The 23653-nt window shown below is 37.5% G+C and overlaps 1 protein-coding gene and 2 long non-coding RNA genes across 6 annotated transcripts in view; 1 reads left to right on the top strand and 2 right to left on the bottom strand.

Annotated features, from left to right (window-relative positions):
- The window catches only part of LOC122211174, an 18951-nt gene extending 7343 nt beyond the window's left edge, over positions 1-11608 (bottom strand). The window contains exon 1 of the long non-coding RNA XR_006198541.1: positions 11570-11608. This is a non-coding gene — a long non-coding RNA (uncharacterized LOC122211174). The remainder of the gene's footprint in view (positions 1-11569) is intronic.
- The window catches only part of AHCYL2 (adenosylhomocysteinase like 2), a 166342-nt gene that overhangs the window by 129943 nt on the left and 12746 nt on the right, over positions 1-23653 (bottom strand). The window lies entirely within an intron of this gene.
- LOC122211170 lies at positions 7483-23653 on the top strand. Its single transcript, XR_006198536.1, has 2 exons — positions 7483-7772; positions 23369-23653. It is a non-coding gene; the product is annotated as an uncharacterized LOC122211170 (long non-coding RNA).

Below are 23653 nucleotides of genomic sequence, written 5' to 3'. Positions count from 1 at the left end.
AAGGAAGAAATGGATACAGACAAGCAACAGGAATATATTGAAACAGGAAGATACTGACTACACCTACAGTAAGTCTCTGTACCAAAACAATTATCTTCATTTTAAACAATGTTTCCCTGTTGTCCTCATCCTTATGGTTGTTCTGGTCAAAGGCTCTGAAGTCATCCTTAATTCCTCTCTTTCTTTCAAACACAAGTCGAATTCATTAGCATATCTGGTTTAATCTACTTTCTAAATATACGCAGAACCTAACCCACTCCTCCCATCTTCACTGCTATTTTCAGATCCAAACTATCATCATCTCTCATCTGGTCATTGGAGTAACCTCCTAAATGGGCTCCTTACTGACCCCTTTCAGTCTATTCTCAACTTTCCAGCCAGAATGATCTAGTTAAAACTTAGGTCAGATCATGCCACACTCTGCTTGAAACTTTCTAATGGTTTCCTATCTCATTCAGACCCAAAGCCAAAGCCTAAAATCCTTAATATGACCTATCGAGACCATGTATGATATGTCTCCCTGTTACCAGCTGGCCTCATCTATACAACTCTCTCTCACTCTACTCCAGCTGCACTGGCCTCTTCGCTATTCCTTAAAATCGCTGGTGTACCCCCCTTAGAACCTCTGCACTTGCCAAACACTCTGCCAGTAAACTATTTCTTCACTCTCTTATAAAAAGCAACTCTGTTAAGGTCATGCCATTCAATTATGTCATTTCCTCCTCTCCTAGCTGTCATCTATTAAATTCATCTCTCAGATTCTAGTCATCCTAAATTCCATCATTAACCTGGGCTTAGCAGATGAAAGGTAGGTGGAAACTGTTGGATGGGGCTTCTGGGAAGGCCTTTTTTTGCCTTTGCCCTTCCTCCTTCTTGATGGTTATAATACAGAAATAATGCCTTGAGCTCCAGAAGTCACCTTGAACCGTGAAAGTACAGAAGCAACAGAATGATGAAGCAAAATGACAGAAGTCATTGGGGATGGAGTCCCTAATCTTTGCGGAGTTGCCATACTAACCTTGTAATGCTTATCTCTGTATTTCTTTGTAAATACAATACATACATTCTTAGGGTTACAGGTCAGCAGAATTAATAAATCACCCAAATAACTTATTCAGAATGTAATAAATACCATAAATGCTATAAAAGATATGAAACGATGATGATTTTACATGAAGAAAGACAGTGTATTTTATGAGAAAATAAACTCATGTGCATATAAACCATTGTTTTTGGTGGTTACTGCCAAATGCAGCTGAATCTAATTCCAAGTATAGTTTTTCCAGTGCACATTGCGCAAAGATCTGTTAGAAGGAAGCAGTTAGAAAGTCGATATTGATGGGGCGCCTGGGTGGCTCAAGTCAGTTAAGTGTCTGACTTCCACTCAGGTCATGTTCTTGCAGTTTGTGAGTTCAAGCTCCGCATTGGGCTCTGTGCTGACATCTCAGAGCCTGGAGCCTACTTCAGATTCTGTATCTTCCTCTCTCTCTGCCGCTCTCCCACTCCCACTCTCTCTCTCAAGAAATGAATAAATATTAAAAACAAAAACAAAAACTGGATATTGAGTAGACAACCAGAAGTTCTGCAACATCAGGTAATTTCAACAATGCATGTGGGTGGCCCATGAAGATCTGGCCTTCAAGTTCCTTCAGCTTATCTCTAATGATGTTCTCCTTCATTCTACCTCAGCTAATCACTACCAAAATTACACTCCAGATCTTATCATCACCAGAAATTGTTGCATGTCCAGAAGACCTTATTTGGGTAATTTGCTCTCTGGTCTCTCCTTTTAGCTTGTTTGTTCAATTACTCCTACTATGCTCTCACACTGACTTCAGCTCACTGATCCTTTTCCTTTCAACCTCTTGGCCATTTCCTTTATTCCCATTCCTTCTTTTTTTTAAATTTAAAAAAAAATGTTTATTCATTTTTGACAGACAGAGATGGAGTGTGAGCAGAGGAGGGGCAGAGAAAGAGAAACACAGAATCTGAAGCAGGCTCCAGGCTCTGAGCTGTCAGCACAGAGCCCCACATGTGGCTCAAACTCACGAACCGTGAGATCATGACCTGAGCCGAAGCTGGACGCTTGACTGGTTGAGCCACCCAGGCGCCCCTATTCCCTTTCCTTCTTATCCATGATTTCTTACCCTTACATCCCAGGAATCACCATTGTAATAACTCTTTACATCCTCTGAGCCCCATAAGAGCATGTCCAGTTTGTCTACTAGCCACTCCCACTTAGATGTTCCACAGATATCTCAAACGCAACATGTTTAAAATTAAGGTAGCTTCTCCCACTACTATTTTACCTCCTATGTTGGTGAATGACACCACCATCCACCCAAATATCCTATCCACCCAAATGCCCTAAATGACCATAACGTTCTTCTCTTTCACTTCTCCCTACAATAACCAGAACCTGGTTCTACCTCTGGGGTGACTCTAAAAATATTCATCTTCAACTTTCCAATCCCACTATTAGGGCCCTAGTTTATACTTCCATATCTGAAACAGATTATTAACCATTCTTTCTGCATAAGGTACTAACTGTTCTTCCTGCTTCTACTCTAATGCATTCTTCCCATTCTCCATACTGCATCTGAAGTAATCTAAAATACAAGTCTGATCATGGCACTCTCCTATTAGTTCACAAATACTTAGAAAACTTTCAGGAACCACAGCAGCCCCAGCAAATGCAGAGACTAAAGCTGTGAGGACATTTTCTAGTCTCCTATTTATTTGCACACTACTATCATCATTCCCTCAGGTTACTTTAAGTCACTAGGAACATGGCTACCAGCAGTTCTGACTAATCTCAGAAAGTAAAGAAACAGAATTTGATGCATGTAAGTAGATATTATTATTCAAAATATTCATTTCCCCTCCCTCCTGGAGGATTAGACATTCTGCCCAGTTGATGTCAGGTTCCCGCACAGCTGATGTCAGGCTTGGCCATATGACCTGTTGTAGACCAAGAAATATGAGGAAATTACACATCTTACGTCTGAATAGCAGCTTTCAGAGTAATGTCTCATTTCCCTGTATCACAAGGTTAATATCTTAGACAAGAGGTGCATCTCTTGCCTGGGTCCTAGAAATGGGCTGCAAGATAAAAATGCAGCATTAGCAAAAAATAAACCTTTATTATTATAAGCCACTAAAATTGGGGGATTGTTGGTGCGCCTGTGACTCAGTCAGTTAAGCGTCTGACTTTGGCTGAGGTCATGATCTTGTGGTTTGTGGGTTGGAGCCCCGCGTCAGGCTCTGTGCTGACAGCTCAGAGCCTGGAGCCTGCTTGGGATTCTGTGTGTCCCCCTCTCTCTGTCTCTCCCTCATTTGCGCTCTATGTCTCTCAAAAATAAACATTAAAAAAAATTTTTTTAATAAATAAATAAAATAAAATTGGGGGATTGTTTGTTGGCACAATATAACCTAGCCTAAACTGACTTATATAGCATAAAAAAGGACTCTGACAACGCTAGTTTTGATCACATCCCTTGCTTAAAACCCTTCAGTGACACCCATGTGCCTACTGATGTCCAAATTCTATCACAGTATAAAGGCTCTTTCTGATATGATCCTGCTTGTCTCTCCAGCCTCATTTCCTGGGACTCCCCTTTATATTCCATATTGCAACCATACTATAGGATTATTTTAAGATTTCTCCATCATGTTGGCCCTTACCCTCCATCTACTTATACATGCTGTTCTTCATTAAAAAAAAAAAAGTTCTTCCTCCAGTAACATCCCAATCCACCCAAAATGTCCATACTTCCTCTAAGAATCCACTTAAACTGGGGCACCTGGGTGGCTCAGTCGGTCGAGCATGCGACTCTTGATTTCAGCTCAGGTCATGATCCCAGTGTCGTGCATGGTATTAGGCCCTGAGTTGGGCTCCGCACTGGGCATGGAGCCTGCTTAAGATTTTCTCTTTCTCTCTCTCTTTCTCTCTCTCTCTCTCTCTCTCTCCTTCTCTGCCCCTCTCCTCTGCTCACACTTGAGCTCTCTATCTCTAAAAAAAAAAAAAAAAAAAAAAAAAGAATCCACTTAAACAGAGCTTCCTCTGTGGAGGTTCATATAAACCTACCACCTTAAATACAACTGATTGCTCCATCATAGGATTTTAAACATCCTCTATTAGCAATTATCTTGCTATTTATATAAATATGTATTTCTTCAACTATATTGTGAATTCCTTAAGAGACAAGACCATGTCTTACTCATCTTTGAGTCCAAGAATCTAATGTAGTACTTGGCACATAACAGAGGATCAATATAAGCTTATACAGTGCTAATATAGAGTCTTTTTTCAGCAAAGTTGGATACAAAAAGATGATACAGACCTTTTAACATACATTATGTTAAAAGATGCTACAGAAAATCAAACCTATTCCACTCTTATTTTGCTTCTATATTTCTTTTTCAAGAATAATCTTCCAGATTGGAAAGAGCAGAACACACATGTTTAAGAGGAAACTGAAGTCTGAGACAGAAGAAAAAATAATAAAAGAGCATCCAGTAACTTTTTAGTACATTCAAATCTCTAGAACCAGATAAATTATAGCCTAAAACACTGAGATCTCCATGATAGCTCATGGAAAATAGAAAAGAAGCTAGAAGACTAGAAACAAAATTCTATTTCAATTTCCTCAATTTCAAAGGAAAAAAGAGAGAGACTAAATTCTCAGAACTACAGATTAAGAGTTTACCAAAGAGTCCCAGCAAAATTCTATGCCAGATTTTTGCAGGGTAGGGAAGGGGTATAGATAGCACCAGAAACCAGAATTGGCTCAATAAGAAAAAAAATCAGGCTGACCTAATTTTATTTTTGGCAAAATTACTAGACTGAAAGATAAGATAAATAATATAGAGTAGGTCAAATACATCTTGTTGAAATCAAGATAAGATTTCTCATGCTAGTCAGGTAATGGTTTTAAAATTGGTTAAACAACCATCCTCACATTGTTAATCAATGGCTTAATATCAATCTGGATGGAAGGCTCTAATGTTAGCAAGGCTCTTTATTTGGCCTTGCTGTGGTAGATGTTTATCAACACGCTGAAGATTTAAGAGGTAGTTTATATATTTTGCTAGTAATATAAAGCTAGGAAGATTAGATAATGCCATGAAAGACACAATCAACAAAATAAAAAATATCTGAAGAGATAAAAACAATGGACTGAAAATACAAAACGAAATTTATGAAGGATAAATGTAAATATAGTTATTTAAAAAAAAGTATAATGCTGGTAAGAAATTAATTTTAACATTAATTGATCATTACTTGAGAATTTAGTTGGTCTACGGCCATACCACCCTGAACGCGCCCGATCTCGTCTGATCTCGGAAGCTAAGCAGGGTCGGGCCTGGTTAGTACTTGGATGGGAGAATTTAGTTGTGTTAAATAACAAAAATTCAAGATCAATAAAGATCAAATTGGCTTTATTTAACAATTCATGAATTAAGCAGTATCCCATCTAGCAAATAGAAAGAAGCTCCAAAGAGCTACAGAAAAGGAAAGGTTTTCAGAGGCTGAGAAGGAATGGGAAAAGGAAGTCATTAGTGAAAAAATTATTTCTGGCAAGGTCACCTTCCTTTGGAGAAAATCAGGGTCTATGAAGCAGGATAACCCTACTGGTGCTGGCTAGGAAATTCCAGACTGACCAGTTAAGATTACATTCCTAGGGAAGGTCAAAACTGCAATTAAGTTAAATATTAATTAAATCTTGGTTTGGTGAGGTGGGCCTAGTACAAGTGACTCCATTTTGGACCTGTTGTTACTTTTTAACAATTGAGTGTTAAGTTCAAGATGAGCCTTCATTATGAGGTTTCAGCTTAAAACGCCTACACAAACTTAATTAATAAAATAACAGTACAGTGACCTGTACAAAGAAGAAAACTGCAACAGGTCAAGCAACATCCTAGAATCATGATTCAGTATATGACCTCTTACAGGTGACACTAACCATATATAATAAATCTAGAAAAGGATAACCAGGAAGGTGGTAACAAGGCTGGCAAACTAAATCATATGAAGAATGACCAAGAGAATCAAGAATGATTTCCACAGAGAAGCTCTGATGCAGGAAAAGGAACATTTAGAGCTGTTTCCAAGTATTTGAATGACTATTAAACGGTAGGAATTATTCTTTTACATATTTTAAACTTATTCTCCATGCACACAGTTTCAAGCTTTTCATATAATAAATGCTCAGATATTTGAACTTCCAAGATCAACTTACCTGTTGATGGATGGCTAAGCCAACAAAGACAGTTGTTATAAAAGGGTATCTGAGCTGATCTGAATGACAACTCAACAAAATGGTAAGGTTGGAGGAAGAAGACTTAAAAATCAAAATAACAATATTTTTTTCTTTCTTTAAAATTTTTTTTCAATGTTTATTTTTTAGAGAGAGAGAGAAAGACAGTGTGAGCAGGGGAGGAGCAGAGAGAGAGGGAGACACAGAATCCTGAGCAGGCTCCAGGCTTTGAGCTGTCACCACAAAGCCCAACGCAGGGCTCAAACCCACGAACCATGAGATCATGACCTGAGCCGAAGTTGGACACTCCACTGACTGAGCCACCCAGGAGCCCCGAACTAATAATATGTTTTAAAAGCCTTAACTGAAAGAAGCTACGGAGGATATGTGAGACATATTACCCTAAATTTTAGAATTTACCTTACATCAGATGACATCCTTGATCATACCACTAGTTCTATTTTATTCCGTTTGTAAATATTTCCCCATAATGGAAAGAGTCCTTGTTTTCACTCTTTACAAAGTGAAAACCGAGGCTGATGGAAGCTATTTGCTCAGCACCAACAGCATAACAATGGTTAACCTTCAATAAGAAACCCAAGCTTTTCACTCACAAGTTTTGTTAAAACCACTGGACTCATCAGGGAGGCAGTAAACAAGTATAGTACTTAATTTAGCAACTCAACTCCAGTTTGGTCATAATTTTGGTTTCACTTTTGTTACTCCCCTCATCATCCAATCTCTAAATCCACAAAGAGTAAGCCTGCATTAAAACTCCAAACATATAAGAATTTTTTTTCTTAAAGCCTAAAGGCTAAAACAAAAAAATTAAGATCTGAAACTGAGGATTTGTCTCTTTTATACGGCTTAAGTTGTAGCCTTGGCATTACCAGTTCTATCATAAGCCAAATCTTGGCCACAGGGTCTGTTAGGTATACACCACACTGTTTCTCCGGAAACTTAAGTGGCTTCCTTTGTGCATCAGAGATTTGGGGCAGAGCTGCTGCAATGTTAGAGGCAGAAGGCAATGAGAAAAAGGCAATGTTAGCAAAGGAAAAAGAGGTCTTCACGTGTATGAAGAGCATAAGCACATCATTTTGAGATTCATTTTGCTTTATATACTTATTAAAACATGGTATTAGCTTCTCAGAAAACTCAAAAAGGCTAGAATGGCACAGAACTTGATCTGACGGTGTCTGAGGAGCAGCTACACCAGGATTTTAAAATAGCAAAATGCTAGTCCGCTCTACTTGAAAAGCTAAAAGGAATGCCCTAACAAGTGCCCACGCTCTCAACTTCCTTCCCAAGAAGGCTCATTTACATTATAATGGTTGCCAAGGTTACTTTAATTCCATCACAGCTCCTTTCTCTAGTTGCTAATCTGGAGCACCGGACTGGGTGGTACACATTAACAACCAAAATCTCAATTAAGGCTAACCCCAAACTCAGGCTACTCAAAAGTTCGTGACCTACAAAAAGAAGAGTAGTTCTAGCAACAAAAATTGCAAACAGGTAGAGGGTGTTGTTTCTTATATGATATTCTACCCAAGATCTTACTGCTACCTCAGGGAACTCTCTAGGAGTCAGTACTTTTATCTGTCCTAAGCAGAGATTCTTAGGAAAAGCAAGATAAATAACATAAGTTTTATATAGGGTAATGGATCAAACTAGTCAGTTCTTTATTCCAAGTATTTTTTCCCTTCCTTTAATTAAAAAAAAAAAAAAAAGCCATTATCTAAGAGGACACTGAAAAATATCTCATATGACTCATCACTAAGTATCAGTATCAACTTCTAAGAATGACAACATATAGTGCTGGTAATATACGTAGTATCTAAATGAGATATAAACAATGAGGCTAGTATATTCTGTATTTAAGTAACAACCAAACAGAACATATAGTAACAGAAAAAGTGAAGAGGAAATAAAGGCTAAAAAAAGAGGAAGATTTCAGAAACGTGAACACCAAACATTCACTTTAAGTATAGCTAGATTAACAACAAAAATGTTCCAACGATAATTTATTATCAGAAAATATTATCCTGGGGCCCCTGGGTGGCTCAGTTGGTTAAGCGTCTAACTTTGGCTCTGGTCACGCACGATCTCACAGCTCGAGTTCAAGCCCCGCATCAGGCTCTGTGTTGACAGCTCAGAGCCTGTAGCCTGCCTCGGATTCTGTGTCTCCCTCTCTCTCTGCCTCTCCCCAGCCTACACTCTGTCTCTCTCTCTCTCCCCCTCTCAAAAATAAATAAACATCTGGGGCGCCTGGGTGGCGCAGTCGGTTAAGCTTCCGACTTCAGCCAGGTCACGATCTCGCGGTCTGTGAGTTCGAGCCCCGCGTCGGGCTCTGGGCTGATGGCTCAGAGCCTGGAGCCTGTTTCCCATTCTGTGTCTCCCTCTCTCTCTGCCCCTCCCCCGTTCATGCTCTGTCTCTCTCTGTCCCAAAAATAAATAAAAAAAAAAAAAAAAATTTAAAAAAAAATAAATAAATAAATAAATAAATAAACATTTAAAAAGAAAAGAAAAGAAAAAGGAAAAGAAAAAGAAAGAGAGAGAGAGAGAGAAAGAAAGAAAAGAAAAGAAAAGAAAAGAAAAGAAAAGAAAAGAAAGAAAGAAAGAAAGAAAGAAAGAAAGAAAGAAAGAAAGAAAGAATTATTCCCAAAGGTAATAACAATGGGAGACACAGGGTAGTGGTCTGTAGATATCCTCCTAGTCAACTAGTAGATGCTTCGAACATCACTTCACTAGAGAAATGAAGTTTTACACTTACATATTTTTATTTTATTTATTCTCCTTTATCCCACTCCCATTAGCCCTCAATTTAGGCAGTCACTGTAATATATTTACGTGTTCACATGTTTTCTTACAAACTATGCAGTGTTTTACTTAATGCATTTTCTAATTTATATAAATGCTATTGTGTTACATATGCCAGTCTGTTTCTTTGTTTTATTCAGCATCATGTTTTTAAGAGACATCACATTGCCTGTGCACATGTAGTCCACTGCTTCAAATTGCTAGATAATTCTTAGTGGTAGAAATCTATCCTAATTTACCCATCATTGGGGAAAGAGAAGGACAACAAGCATATTTTCCATAAACATATAACACCGTAATGAACAACCAGTTATGTACTGTGTGAGAATTTCTTTCAGATATACACCTAGGGAAAGAGCTTCTGGATCATGGAGTACACATAATGTATAATCTGATTACTTCCTTCCAAAATGGCTAGACCAATCTATACTTCCACTAACACAGAACTAGCATAACTAGCAGCTACAATGGACCAGGCACTGGACTAGGCACTCTAGATTTTTTTTCTCCTATACCACCTCATCCTCCTCAGCTGAGTCTTTGCCCCTTTGCTTTTCAGATCAGTTGTTGCCACATCCAGAAATATGAAGGCAAAGAGGCACCTGGGTGGCTCAGCTGGTTGAATGTCTTGACTATTTCAGCTCAGGTTATGATCCCAAGGTTGTAGGGTCAAGCCCCGTTTTGGGCTCTGTGGAGTGTGTTTAAGATTCAGTCTGTGTCTGTCTGTCTGTCTGTCTCTCTCTCTCTCTCTCTCTCCCTCTCTGCCCCTCTCCCCTGCTCATACTCTCCTCTCTCCCTCTTCTCCCTCTGCCCCTCTCTCATGCTCACACTCTCTAAAAAAAAATAATTAATTAAAAAAAAAAAAGAAAGAAACGTGAAGGCAAGGACTCTCTCCCTTGGTTCCCCCCCCCCCCCCCCATCATCAATCAAGTTCCCTATTCTACTCCCAACGCCAGGAGCTGCCAAGGTCTCCACTAACCATGAAGCTTATGAAAAAAAAATCAAACACCAAGCGCTATTTTTAAGAGGCTGATTCTTTAAAAGTCATTAATTGAGGTCAGTCTGTTACAGAGAACACTAAGAAATTCCTTTCATATACATTTCAGAGCCATTCCTATTTTTCCTATTTTTCTCCTTTTAGGAGGTCTTGGAGGAATAGCTCCATCTCTTTGGAACCCTTTTCTTCATACATAAAGTAAGAGGAGCTGGATTACAATCAGTGTTTTCAATCTATACTCTGGAACCTGAGGGGTTCCTCTGAGGTGGCTCAAGAAGATCACCTCAAGGGGAGCCTGGGTGGCTCAGTCATTTAAGCCTCCGACTTCGGCTCAGGTCACGATCTCACAGCTTGTCGGTTTGAGCCCCGCATCGGGCTCTGTGCTGACAGCTCAGAGCCTGGAGCCTGCTTGGGATTCTGTGTCTCCCTTGCTCTCTGCCCCTCCCCTGCTCGTACTGTCTCTCTCTCTCAAAAATAAACATTAAAAGAAAAAAAAAAAAAAAAGATCATCTCAAGATGGGGGGGGGGGGGGTTACCTATGCCTCTTCTATTAGAATAGCACAATAAAAACACCTTTTTAAAGTTTATTTATTTATTTTGAGAGATAGAAAGAACAAGCTGGAGAGGAGCTGAGAGAGAGGGAGAGGATCCAAAGAAGGCTCTGTGCTGAGAGCAGACAGCCTGATGCAAGTCTCGAACTCACAAACTACAAGATCATGACCTGAGCCAAAGACCTGTGATTAACCAACTGAAGCCACCCAAGCGCCCCTAAAATGTTTTAAATCTATAAATTTTGTTTTCTACTAAGACTCAGTTAGGAGAATCAGTTCTATTTCAGAAAAAGTTTATTCACACTACTAGAGTGTGAACTAGTATAACTTCTATTGCATTTGGCAATATTTATAAAATAAGAAATGTATACCTACCTTTTAAACCAGAAATTTCACTTGTAAGAATTTATTCTACAGATATTCACATATGTATTCAACACATATATACAAAGATATTCATTATGGCACTGTTTCTAAGGGCAAAATATTGAAAACAACTATAAATAGCAAATTGGCTACATAAATTATGGTACATTCATACAATGGAATATAATATAGACTTTAAAAACAACAAAGCAGCTCCAAGGTATATTAAGTGGGAAAAAAGCAAGATACAGAGTGCTGTATGTAGTATACTACCTTTTCTATACCTTTAAAGGATATATACAGTTGTACATAGCTTTCATATGACAAGGTGGATGTATCTACATAGGATGGTGTATTAAATTTAGTATTGGCACCGCCTCCTCCTGTAGAATAAACTTCCTTCTAACTGGATCTCACCTTTTTTTTTTTTTTAATGTATCAACTTCCCTTGAGTTCATCAAGCCAGGTCTAGCAAATAAATTGCCTTATCCTCAAGGACTGTTAGAAAAAATAATATATTCATGTAAATAACAGATGACAGTATCTATGCAGCTCAAAATGTATTACTTTTTACTTACTTTTGAACTGCACTTTTCAACAGATAGCCACTAGCCACATGTAGCTGATGGATACTTGAAATGTGGCTAGTCCAAAATCAAATGTGCTGCCAAAACATAACATAATAAATTTTGAAGACTACATCTAAAAAAGGGCAAAATATCTCAGTTTTTATATTGATTACATATTGCAATTATAACATTTTGGATTTGTTGGGTTACATACAATATGTTGTTAAAATTAATTTTACTTCTTTTTACTTTTAAAAGTGTGACTACTATGGGGCATGCCTGGCTGGCTCAGTTGGTAGAGCATGTGACTCTAGATCTCAGGGTCATGAGTTTGAGCCCCACATTGGGCGTGGAGCCTACTTAAAAATCAATTAACTAACTAATTAAAATGTGACTACTAGAAAATTTAATTCTACACTGTCTGATTAATTCTGAGACCCTGCTCATACTCCACAAAAAACTACTTTAAATGTTCACCATTTTACTCACCTTTTTTAAAAGTTTGTGTGGGTTTTTTAATCTTCTTTTTTTAATGTTTATTTATTTTTGAAAGAGAGAGAGGCAGAGAGAGAGTGGGAGACAGAAGATCCAAAGTGGGGTCCACACTGACAGCAGAAAGCCCAATGTGGAGCTCGAATTAACGAACTGTGAGATAATGACCTGAGCTGAAGTCAGTTAGCTAACTAAGCCACCCAAGTGCCTCTACGATTTTATTCCAACTTCTGAACTCTTTCTCTCTTCCCCTCCTTAGCCTATGACCTAGCTCAGAGAAAACAGAAGAGTAGCTATAACGTTGCCTTCAAATCTCTGTACAAAATTAGATCTTTGAAATAAGGCTCTTAGAGAACACTGTTTTGGCCAGGTTAAATAAAAAGTGACCGAGGACTTAATGAAGATTGATCGTTTTACAGTAGTATGGTACAACAGAGACCAGGATAAGAAAATTAAAACACTTGGGCTCTAGTTTCAACAAAATTGATATTTCTTTGAAAAATATTATCAATGTACCAATCAAGTACAAAATAATTAAATGTAAAGTATCTGGTTTTTGTTTGTGTGTATGGGGGGGGGGGTAAAGTTTATTTATTTATTTATTTTGAGAGAGAGTGAGAGAGAGAGAGGGAAAGAAAGAAAGAAAGAAAGAAAGAAAGAAAGAAAGAAAGAAAGAATAGGGAAGGGGCAGAGAGAAAGGGGGGAGAGAGAGAATCCCAAGCAGGCTCTGCACTGTCAGCACAGAGCCCAATACAGGGCTTAATCCCTTGAACTGGAAGATCATGACCTGAGCCGAAATCAAGAGTCAGATGCTTAACCATCAACTGAGCCACCTGGGTGCCCCTAAAGTATCTAGTATTTTTAATCATAGTTTAAGGAAAAAAAAAAGTAATAGCATCCCTGAAATTAACATGTTATGTTAAGAAGTCACTTAGTATATTTCAAACTCTATTCCAGTACCAAATAAAATGATGGATTTAACTGGATTAAAAAATATAAAGAGCTATACGAAGGTAAAATTATATTATTATAGGATAATATAATAATAATTATATATAATATTAATAATAATAATTATAGGATAATAATGTAATTTACCAACATTTTCTTCTTCCTATTAACGGTGCTTTGTGTCCAAGTATATCTCATTTGACCCCCTACAATCGTTCTAAGAATAGCTACCATTATGACTAGGACCTTCATAATAATTTCCAAAGCTATTTCTTGACTCCCTCCTTCAATTTCCACTGGGACACCAGCTTTATCTGTAAGACACCGTCATTTAGATGTTATACTAACATTTCAAACATAAGGTAAAAAATGAAACTTGACTTCGTCTTCTGTAATACTTTTTAACGAAGTGCTCATATTATGATTCAGTCAAATAAGCATTTGTTTGAAGTATTATAGAACAAGAACTCAAGTTCAGTTTTTTACCTTGTGTTTGATTTGACTAAATCATAACACTTTACTAAAAAAGATACAACTCTAAGTTAAGTTTGTTTCTTGTTTTTCTAATTCCGACTTTTTACTTGAAAATTCATTAAACATAAAGACCTAAATAAGTATATTTTGAAACACTTGCATTCTAATTTCTACTAAAGAAAATTTCTGTACTATAATCTTATAATTCAGGAAGTATTTATATTTACAGATACAGAGACCAAAATGCTCTCTTGGCAAAATGCAGCATTTGGATTTTGCATTTATAGTTGCCTGCTCTGGAGCTTTGGACAAACACTAAGTAGAGTGCTTAATGACATTTAACAAACATTAATTGAATTTCATTTTATTTGGCCTTTCCATTAGTAAACTATAATTGCTTACCACAGTGCTATTGTAAGAACTAATTCAAATTTATAAGTGCTCTAAAGAGAGTATTCTTTGATACTGCTCTACATCTTGGCAAGGTCCCAACCTTCCTAGGGTGCCCTTCCTTTTTTCCCCAAGATAGGGACAGAGGCTTCAAGAGTCTAACTGTGAACCCCAAAATACTCATTGTCCTTGCTCCCTTTAAGCCAACAGCCCTCTTGCTGAGCATCTCAATCTTTGAGTACAAATAAGTATCTACCATGATCTCTGCTACATATTTAAGGAAACAATTCTGGAGAAAAAAAAAAAGTAAATAAAACTATAAAATCTACAAAGTAGGTTTTCAGCCTAAGGAGTCTTAACTGGTTTAACCTGATGCTCCTGTATAAAACCAGTGTTGCTTTAGAATTGCCAAGTATCATCACGTCAGTGTATACTACCCACTGTTGTTGCTATTGTCTAGCCAGAGAGTCTGAAAACTCTTGGGCTCTTTCCAAAGGCTTAATCACTAGTGTCATCTGACAGAGAATCTAACCAAGAATATTACATACAAGAGCTGAAAATACTTAAGCTTTTGTGTGTGTGACTGCATCAGGAGTTACATTCATTCAAGGGACAGAGGTACTTGAGCTGGTAAGGGGAGAGAAGTATGTTACAAATCAATGGTTCACAATGGGGTTCAGCTCTATTATCACAAACATTTATTAAGCACCTATCATGTGCTAGCATTAAATTGTGAAAATCCACCAAAAGCAAGCCAAATACCTAATGAACAAAAAGTGGGTCCACTAACCAACAGAAGAATTTTAAAGACATTACCCTGATGGAAGTGGTAAAAAAATGAATCAATTTCTGGAATACCCAAAAGACCCTTCATAAAGACCATAAAACTGATAAATAACTATGATAATTCAGAAGGTGGAAAAGAAAAAGAATCTAGAATTAGCTATGTACATTAATGGGTATACTCAAACTGGAAATAATTACTTTTGGATATCATCATTATCAAGCTATGTGATTTACCATCATTATTGATGAGGTTTAGAACACACTGACCCAAAATATGGCACCTTGACATAATGAATATTAAGGCCTTGCTAAATTTCCCCAGCTTATTACCCTTAGCTCAGACCCTTTTGTCTTAGAACATTTTGCCACAACTTTCCACTCTTCATCAAAATTAACACAAAAACATTCACGTTTAACCATTTCTTTGGTTTTTCATTTCTTTATGAAGGCTCTCATCTCATGTAAAACTTGTATTAAATAAATAACCCTGTGTACTTTGCTCTTATTAATCTGTCTTTTGTCAGTCCAATTTACAGGGTCCCAGCCAGAAAGCCAAGGAGGATAGTAGAAAAAGGACTTTTTTCTGTTTTAGTTTATTTTAGTTTTAGTGACTGTGAAGGAACAGCTGGGACACCCCACAAGCCCTGTAGACTATAGCTAAAAATACTCCAGCAACTGACAAAGGCCAGCAAAAGGTAAGAATTCTTACCAAAGTCAGTCTCCTGGATTTGGGGGTTTTGTCGGTTCAGGAGAAGATGGTGAACTTCTCCTTGTACCTTCTTTTCCAAATTCAGATTAGCAGGAGAAAAACATTTGTAAGAATTAGCTCTTTGGATTGTAACTGTCATGAATTTGCTTTCGGATACCCATTAGTTAGTTATCCTTAGCCTTCCAGAAAAAGTCATTGTTTTCCTGTATCTTTGTCTTTCGTGTCCTTTGTCATAAGGAGGTTCTTAACAAAAATGCTTAGGCCATCTTTGGCAGTAACACTGGCTCTTAAAGGGGTCTGCATCTTTTGCATCCTCTTTGGGGATGCCTTTTGCGTCCATAGTTATGCCATAAAAAGGCTTGCTGGTTTGGAGTCACACTGAAATAGGTATACCTTTGAAGATTTGGACTTCTATCTACAAGAATTTCTAGGGGCACCTGGCTATCTCAGTTGATAGAGTATGCGACTCTTGATATCAGGGTCATGAGCTAAAGCATGCATGAATGCATGCATGAATGAATACATGAATGAATGAATGAATATATAAATATATATTTATAAATATATATATTTATATATATATAAAATCCTTTAAAGCAGTTCTACTGAAGTTGGCCTAAAGACAAGTAAGTGCTTATATAAATTAAGTATCCCTAAAACTCTCAGAAATATACAGAAATTAATCCAAATGTTCTTTTTAAGTTCACATGATATAGAGTAATCTTTGGTTTAAAAAAAAAAAAGTCTTGTTTAAAATTTTGGTTCCATATGGGGCAGCTGGGTGGCTCAGTCGGTTAAGTGTTCGACTTCAGCTCAGGTCATGATCTCGCGGTTCGTGAGTTCAAGCCCCGAGTCAGCCTTTGTGCTGACAGCTCAGAGCCTGAAGCCTGTTTCAGATTCTCTGTCTCCCTTTCTCTCTGTCCCCGCCGCCCCTCACGCTCTCTCTCTCTCTCTCTCCTTCAAAAATAAATAAACATTAAAAAAAAAAACTTTTTTAAATAAATAAATAAATAAAAGTTTGGTTCCGTGTTCATGGACTTTAAGTCCCAATAGCACTTAAATGGGAATTCTCCCAAAATGACTTATAGATTTGACATAATCCTTACCAAAATCTTGACAAGCTTATCCTAAAATTTGTATGGAAATTTATTTATTTATTTATTTGTTTGTTTGTTTATTTGTTTATTTATTTATTTATTTATTTATTTTGGGGGGGTGGGGTGCAAGTGAGCAAGGGGCAAAGACAGAGAGAGAGAATCCCAGGAGGGGCAGAGAGAAAGAGAAAGAGAAAGAGAAAGAGAAAAAGAGAAAGAAAGAGAAAGAGAGAAAGAGAGAAAGAGAGAAAGAGAGAAAGAGAAAGAGAAAGAGAAAGAGAAAGAGAAAGAGAAAGACAGAGAAGCAGGGCTTGTGTTTACCCAAAGTGGGGCTTGAGCTCACCCGATGTGGGACTCAAACTCGTGAACTGTGAGATCATACCTGAGCTGAAGGCTCAGCCACCCAGGCGCCCTGTATGGAAATTTAAAAAGGCCTAAGATAGTCAAAATTATTTTGAAAAAGAATAATAAAATAGGAGCATTTATATTATCCAATTTCAATGCTTACTCTAAAGCTACAATAATCAAGAGAGTATAGTATTGGCATCAAGATAAAGGAGCAGACCACTGGAACACAATACAACATCCAGAAATACACCCACATATCTACAGACAAATGATAGGCAACAATAGTATTAAGCCAATTCAATAGGCAGAGAATAGTCTTTTCAAAAAAACAAAGTGCTAGGACAACCGGATATCTATACAAAGGAAAAAATATTAGGTCCATATCTTACCCCAGACACAAAAGTCAACCACAATAGATCACAGACCAAATATAAAATCTGAAACTATAAAACTGCCAGAAGAAAACATAGGAGAACATTTTGGTGAATCTGAACTAAAGATTTCTCAGACATGGGGCACCAGGGCAGCTTAGTTGGCTGAGAAGCCCTGACTCTTGATTTCAGCTCATGATCCCAGGGTCATGGGAGGGAGACCTATGTCAGGCTCTGCATTGAGCATGGAGCCTGCTTAATATTCCTTTCTCTCTCTCTCTCTCTCTCTCTCTCTCTCTCTCCCTCCCTCCTTCTGTCCCACTCCCCTGTTCATGTTCTCTCTCTAAAATAAAATTAAAAAAAAATAAAATTTCTTAGACATGACACCAAAAGTACAACCTATTTAAAAAGTAATATATTGGACTTTATCAAAATTAAAACCATTAGCTTTTCAAAATCCATCATTAGGAAAATGAAAAGACACGCTAGGAAAAAATATTTGCAAATCATGTATCTGAAAAAGGGCTTGTATTCGGGCTATGGAAAGAATTCTCACAATTCAGTTAAGAAGAAAACAACCCAATTTAAAGATGGACAAATGACATTTGCAACTACGTGGATGGAACTGGAGGGTATTATGCTAAGTGAAATTAGTCAGAGAAAGACAAAAATCATATAACTTCACTCACATGAGGACTTTAAGAGACAAAACAGATGAACATAAGGGAAGGGGAACAAAAATAATATAAAAACAGGGAGGGGGACAAAACAGAAGAGACTCATAAATGTGGAGAACAAACTGAGGGTTACTGGAGGGGTTATGGGAGGGGGATGGGCTAAACGGGTAAGGGACACTAAGGAATCTACTCCCGAAATCATTGTTGCACTATATGCTAACCAATTTGGATATAAATTTAAAAAAAAAAAAAAAAAAAAAAAGATCAAAAACAAACAAACAACAACAAAAAAAGATGGACAAATGACCTGAACAGACATTTCACCAAAGCAGATATACAGGGGTACCTAGGTGGCTCAGTCAGTTAAGCATCCAACTCTTGATTTTGGCTCAGGTCATGATCTCATGGTTTGTGAGTTGGAGCCCTGTGGTGGGCTCTGTGTTGATAGTGTGGAACCTGCTTGGGATTCTCTCTGTCTTCCACTCTCTTTGCCCTTCCCCCACTTGTGTTTTCTTTCTCTCTCTCTCTCTCTCTCTCTCCCTCCCCCCCAAAAAATAAATAAACTTAAAAAAATTTTTTAAAAAGAAGAAAATATACAAATTGCTAATAAACACAAGAAAAGACGCTCAACATCACCAGTCATGGAGAAACACAAACACTATATGATATAGTGCTATAATAACATAGCACTACATAACCACTAAAATGGTTACAATAAAAAAAAACAATACCAAGTGTTACAAGGATGTAGAGAAAATGAAATACTCATAAACTGCTGGTAGCATTGTAATATTGTATGATCACTTTGGAAAAGTTTGCCATTTTCTTAAAGAGTTAAACATAAACTTAACACATGACCCATCGATTTCACTTCTAGATATCTGTCCAAGAGAAACTAACACATACATCCATACAAAGACTTAACCGTGTTCACAGCAGCATTCTTCAAAATAGCCAAAAGCTGAAAATAATCCAGAATCATCCATCAACTAGTAAAGTGATAAATAAAATGTTGTATATCTATACAATGGAATGCCATTTGGCAATAAAAAAGGAAAAACTATTGATACATGAATAAATTATTCAAAAATTATTACCCTAAGTGAAACAGCCAGACACAAAAGACACATATTGTATGATTCATTTATAGGAAACTTCCAGAAAAGGCAAATACATAAAGAAAGCAAATCAATGACTACCTGGAGAAGTTGGGAGCAGTGATTGACTGCAAATGGGCAAAAGGGACTTCTGGGGGAAACAGAACTATTCCTAAATTGGACCATGGTGTAATTTTAAAACTCTACCCGCTTCATACCCATTAGGATGGCTATTCTAATAAAGAAATAAACAAGTGTTGAGAATGTAGAAAAATTAGAATGCTTGTATGATGTTAGTAAAAATATAAAATGATGAGGGAGCCTGGCTGGCTCAGTCAGAAGAGCATGCAACTCTTGATCTTAGGGTTGTGGGTTCGAGCCCCATGTTGGGTATAGAGATTACTTAATATATAACTGCTCTGGAAAACAGTATGGCAGTTCCTCAAAAAATTAGAAATAGACTTATCATATGATCCAGCAATTTCATTTCTGGGCATATACCCAAAGAATTGAAAGCAGCAACTCAGGGCACCTGGGTGGCTCAGTCGGTTGAGTATCCTACTTCAGCTCAGGTTGGTGAGTTCGAGCCGCGCATCAGGCTCTGTGCTGACAGCTCTGAGACTAGAGCGTGTTTCGGATTCTGTGTCTCCCTCTCTATCTGCCCCTTCCCCATACGTGTTCTGTCTCTGTCTCAAAGATGAATAAACATTAAAAAAAAATTGGAAAAAAAAAAAGCAGCAACTCAAACAGGTAGTTGTATACTCGTGTTTATAACAGCATTATGCACAACAAAAGAAGCAACCCAAGTGTTCATCAATGAATGCACGGAAAAACAAAATGTTGTACATACATATGCTGAAATATTACTCAATTTTAAAAAATAATGAAACTCTGACACATGCTACAACATGCATGGACTTTGAAGATAACAGGCTAAGTGAAATTAGCCAGACACAAAAGGACAAAACTATCCAATTCCACTTGTACAAGGTACCTGGGGTAGTCAAATTCATAGAGACAAAGTAGAATAGTGGTTGCTGGGGGCTGGGGAGATAGGAGAATGAGGAGTTTAATGGGTATGATGAAGTTTCAATTCGGGAAGATTAAAAAAATGCTAGGAATGAGTGGTGGTGATAGTTCTACAGCAATGGGAATATACTTAATAACTGCTGAACTATATACCTTAAAATGGTAAATTTTATGTTTTATATACAGTAAAACCTCAGACTGCAAGTAACTTATTTCTGTGTTATGCAAGATGAGCAAACATTACTAATAAACTTTAACTTGATGAATGAGCGATATCTTGCAATAGAAGCAGTATGTGACACCAAACATCAGATGATCACAACTGAGCCAATGGTTCTTGAAATTAGCTTTGATACACAAGTGCTTTGGATTACAAGCATGTTTCTGGAACGAATTCTGCTCGCAAACCAAGGTTTTACTGTTTATTTTTTACCATAGTGGGGGGGAAAAAAAAAACTCTACAAATGTATTAACAGCCATTCAATTGTAATTTACAATGGGTAAACTTTATCTTATATAAATTTTACCTCAATAAAGGTGTTAAAAAGTTTTAAATACATTAGGAGGAACATATCCAAAGAAAGTAAGAGTTATTATAAATTTCTAGCAATTAAAAAAAAGTGTGATATTGGTAAAGAAATCAACGAAGAGACTAATGGAACATAATACACAACCCAGAAACAGAATGGACACAGAGGATGTGTGACAGTGAAAGTGGCATTTCATATCAGGATAGGGAAAAGTTTCTAAAACAAGAATCAAAAAGGATAAACTACATGGAGGAAAAAAATGATCGATTTTACATTACATATTTGAACTTAAAATTTTTTTTTCAATATTAACTTATTTGAGAGAGAGCATGCACACAAGCGGGAGAGGTGCAGAGAAAGAGGGGCACAGAGGATCTGAAGTGGCTCTGTGTGGACAGCAGAGAGGCTGACGCAGAGCCCGAACCCACCGACTGCAAGATCATGACCTGAGCCAAAGTCAGATGCTTAACTGACTGATCCACCCAGCACCCCTTAACTTTTTTTATATGTGTATTTTTAGGTTTATTTATTTATTTTGAGAAAGAGAAAAACAGAGAGAAAGCACACACAGTAGCATGAGAATGAGTGGGGTAAGGGGAAAAGAGAGAGAGACAGAGACAAAGAGAGAATATCCCAAGCAGGCTCCGAGCCCTGTCAGTGCAGAGCCCAATGCAGCGCAGGGCTTGAAACCACAAACTGTGAAATCATGACCTGAACTGAAATCAAGAGTCAGAAGCGTAACTTATTGAGGCACCCAGGAGCCCCTACGTATTTTAACTTCTGTATAAAAGTCATATTAAGTAAAAAAGACAAGCCACAGACCTGAGGTTATTTGCAACACAATTATCTGATACAGGATTAGAACAAATATATATAAAGAACTTTTCTAAATCAGTAAGAAAACCAATGAGACCCCAAAAGAAAAATAGGAAAAGAGGGGCACCTGGGTGGCTCAATCGGCTGCATTTCTGAGTCTTGATTTCAGCTCAGGTCATGATCCCAGGGTCTCATGGAGCAGAGCCTATTCAGGATTCTCTATCTCCTTCTCTCTCTGCCTCTCCCCCACTCACGCTCTCTCGCTCTCTCAAAAATAAATAAACATTTTAAAAAAATAAGAAGAAAAATGAGAAAGGATATGTATGAATATAGACATTTCACAAATAAGGAAATCCAAATGGACTACAGACATATTAAAAGATGCTCAGTCCCACTAATATCCAAGGAAATGTTAATTAAATGAGGTATCATTTCACAACTCTACCAGACTGACACAAGTTTAATATCTGACAATACCACGTATTATTAAGGATTCAGAAAACAAGTATTAATAGAACCACTTTATTTTTTTTTTTATTTTTATTTTTTGAGAAAAAGAGAGCATGAACAAGGGAGGGGGAAAGAGAGAGGGAGACAACGAATTCAAAGCAGGCTCCAGGCTCTGAGCTGTCAGCACAGAGCCCAATGTGGGGCTTAAACTCATGGATTGCAAGGTCATGACCTAAACTGAAGTCAGACGCTTAACCACTTAACCGACTGAGCTATCCAGGTGCCCCGATGTTTATTTATTCTTGAGCAAGAGATAGAGCATGAGCGAAGGAGGGGCAGAGAGAGAGGAAGACACAGAATCCAAAGCAGGTTCCAGGCTCTGAGCTGTCAGCACAGAGCCCGATATGGGGCTCAAACCCACAAAGAGTGAGATTATGATCTGAGCCCAAGTTGGACGCTTAACCGACTGAGTCATCCAGGCGCCCCCAAAAAAACACTTTAGAAAGCAATTTGGGAGAGTCTGGTAAAGTTGGTATACCTTAGGCAATTCTGCTTATGGGATATATACCCTAGAGAAACTATTATACATGGTAAGAAAACATGATTTAAGGATGTTCACCCCAGTTCAAAAAAAAAAGAGAGAGAGAGAGAGAGAAAACATTAATAGGGAATGGGTAAACTGTGATACAGTCACACAATGAAGCACTACATAGGACTCAACTAGAAAATCTACATGTATTGGATTGGTTAAAACTCAAAATAAAGATGAGTGGAAAAAGTAGGTTGCAGAATAGTATCTACTCTATAGTACCACGTTATGTTAAGTTTATAAACACACAAAACAGTGCTATATATTATTGACATACAATTGATATTGATAATATACAGCAAAGCTGTTAAAACATGAAGGGTAATAATAAATAGCAAAGTTTAGACAGCATTTACCACTGTGATGGAGGAAGAGAAAAGAAAGGGAATAGAGGAGGGGTACAAAAGGCTCTACGATTTTATCTACAATGTTTTAGGTCTTTAAAAGTATTTACAGAAAATTTTGCAAAATTCTAACATTTGTTAAATTGGGCAGTGTTCAATCTTCTCGGTACTCTTCCATATGCTTGAAAAAAAATTTAACAGGCTTTTGGTCAAATGAAAACATGTACATGTACCAGACAGCAAGAGAAAAATATTTATCTTTTTGGAACCTACATTTGTAAAACTATTCTAGCAATGTCTCTCTGGTGCCTAACTCCCTTATTGTGATAGAAACTTTCAAGTATTTAGGCAGAAACATGCTGTACGTGTCAGAGTCTCCTTTTCCCTAACAAGATTCTTCTCACAGAATGCTGCCCAAGGAACTAAAAAATCTGGCTATGTTGATACCAGTCATCTCTTTTATCAACCAACACAATCAACGTGCCATCCTCTGCCAATATCAGCATAGTTTAAAAATCTTCTAACTTACAACTAAATTATCCCCCTGAGTCATCCTAAGTTTCATCACAGGTCTCATGCAAATCCATACTATGAATAAGACCAAAATTACACCTCTTTCTAGTTTTAACATAATTTTCCCTCTCTGCCCTACATTCTTCAGACCCACACACCCACAGAGGACTCAGTAGGAGTCCTCCATGTAGGTGCAGTATTTCTGGATCTTCCAATCCTGGGCAGATTCACGCATCGAGGAGTGTGTCCGTTAGTACCAAGAGGAACTGAACATGGAATTCTGCTTAACCAGCGACCCAGGATGCAAACTCCTGAGAGATAATAAGAGAATGACTTTTCCATCCAAGCATGATAAGTACATCAAACTGAAAATGATGCCCAGGAACAAGCAGTTCCAGAAACAGGAATTCAAATAAAAATGGCTTTGTAACAT

The sequence above is a fragment of the Panthera leo genome, chromosome A2 (genome assembly GCF_018350215.1).
Source record: "Panthera leo isolate Ple1 chromosome A2, P.leo_Ple1_pat1.1, whole genome shotgun sequence".
NCBI lineage: Eukaryota > Metazoa > Chordata > Mammalia > Carnivora > Felidae > Panthera > Panthera leo.
Note: the sequence above shows the minus strand (reverse complement) of the source record. Positions and strands in the feature narration are given on the sequence as shown.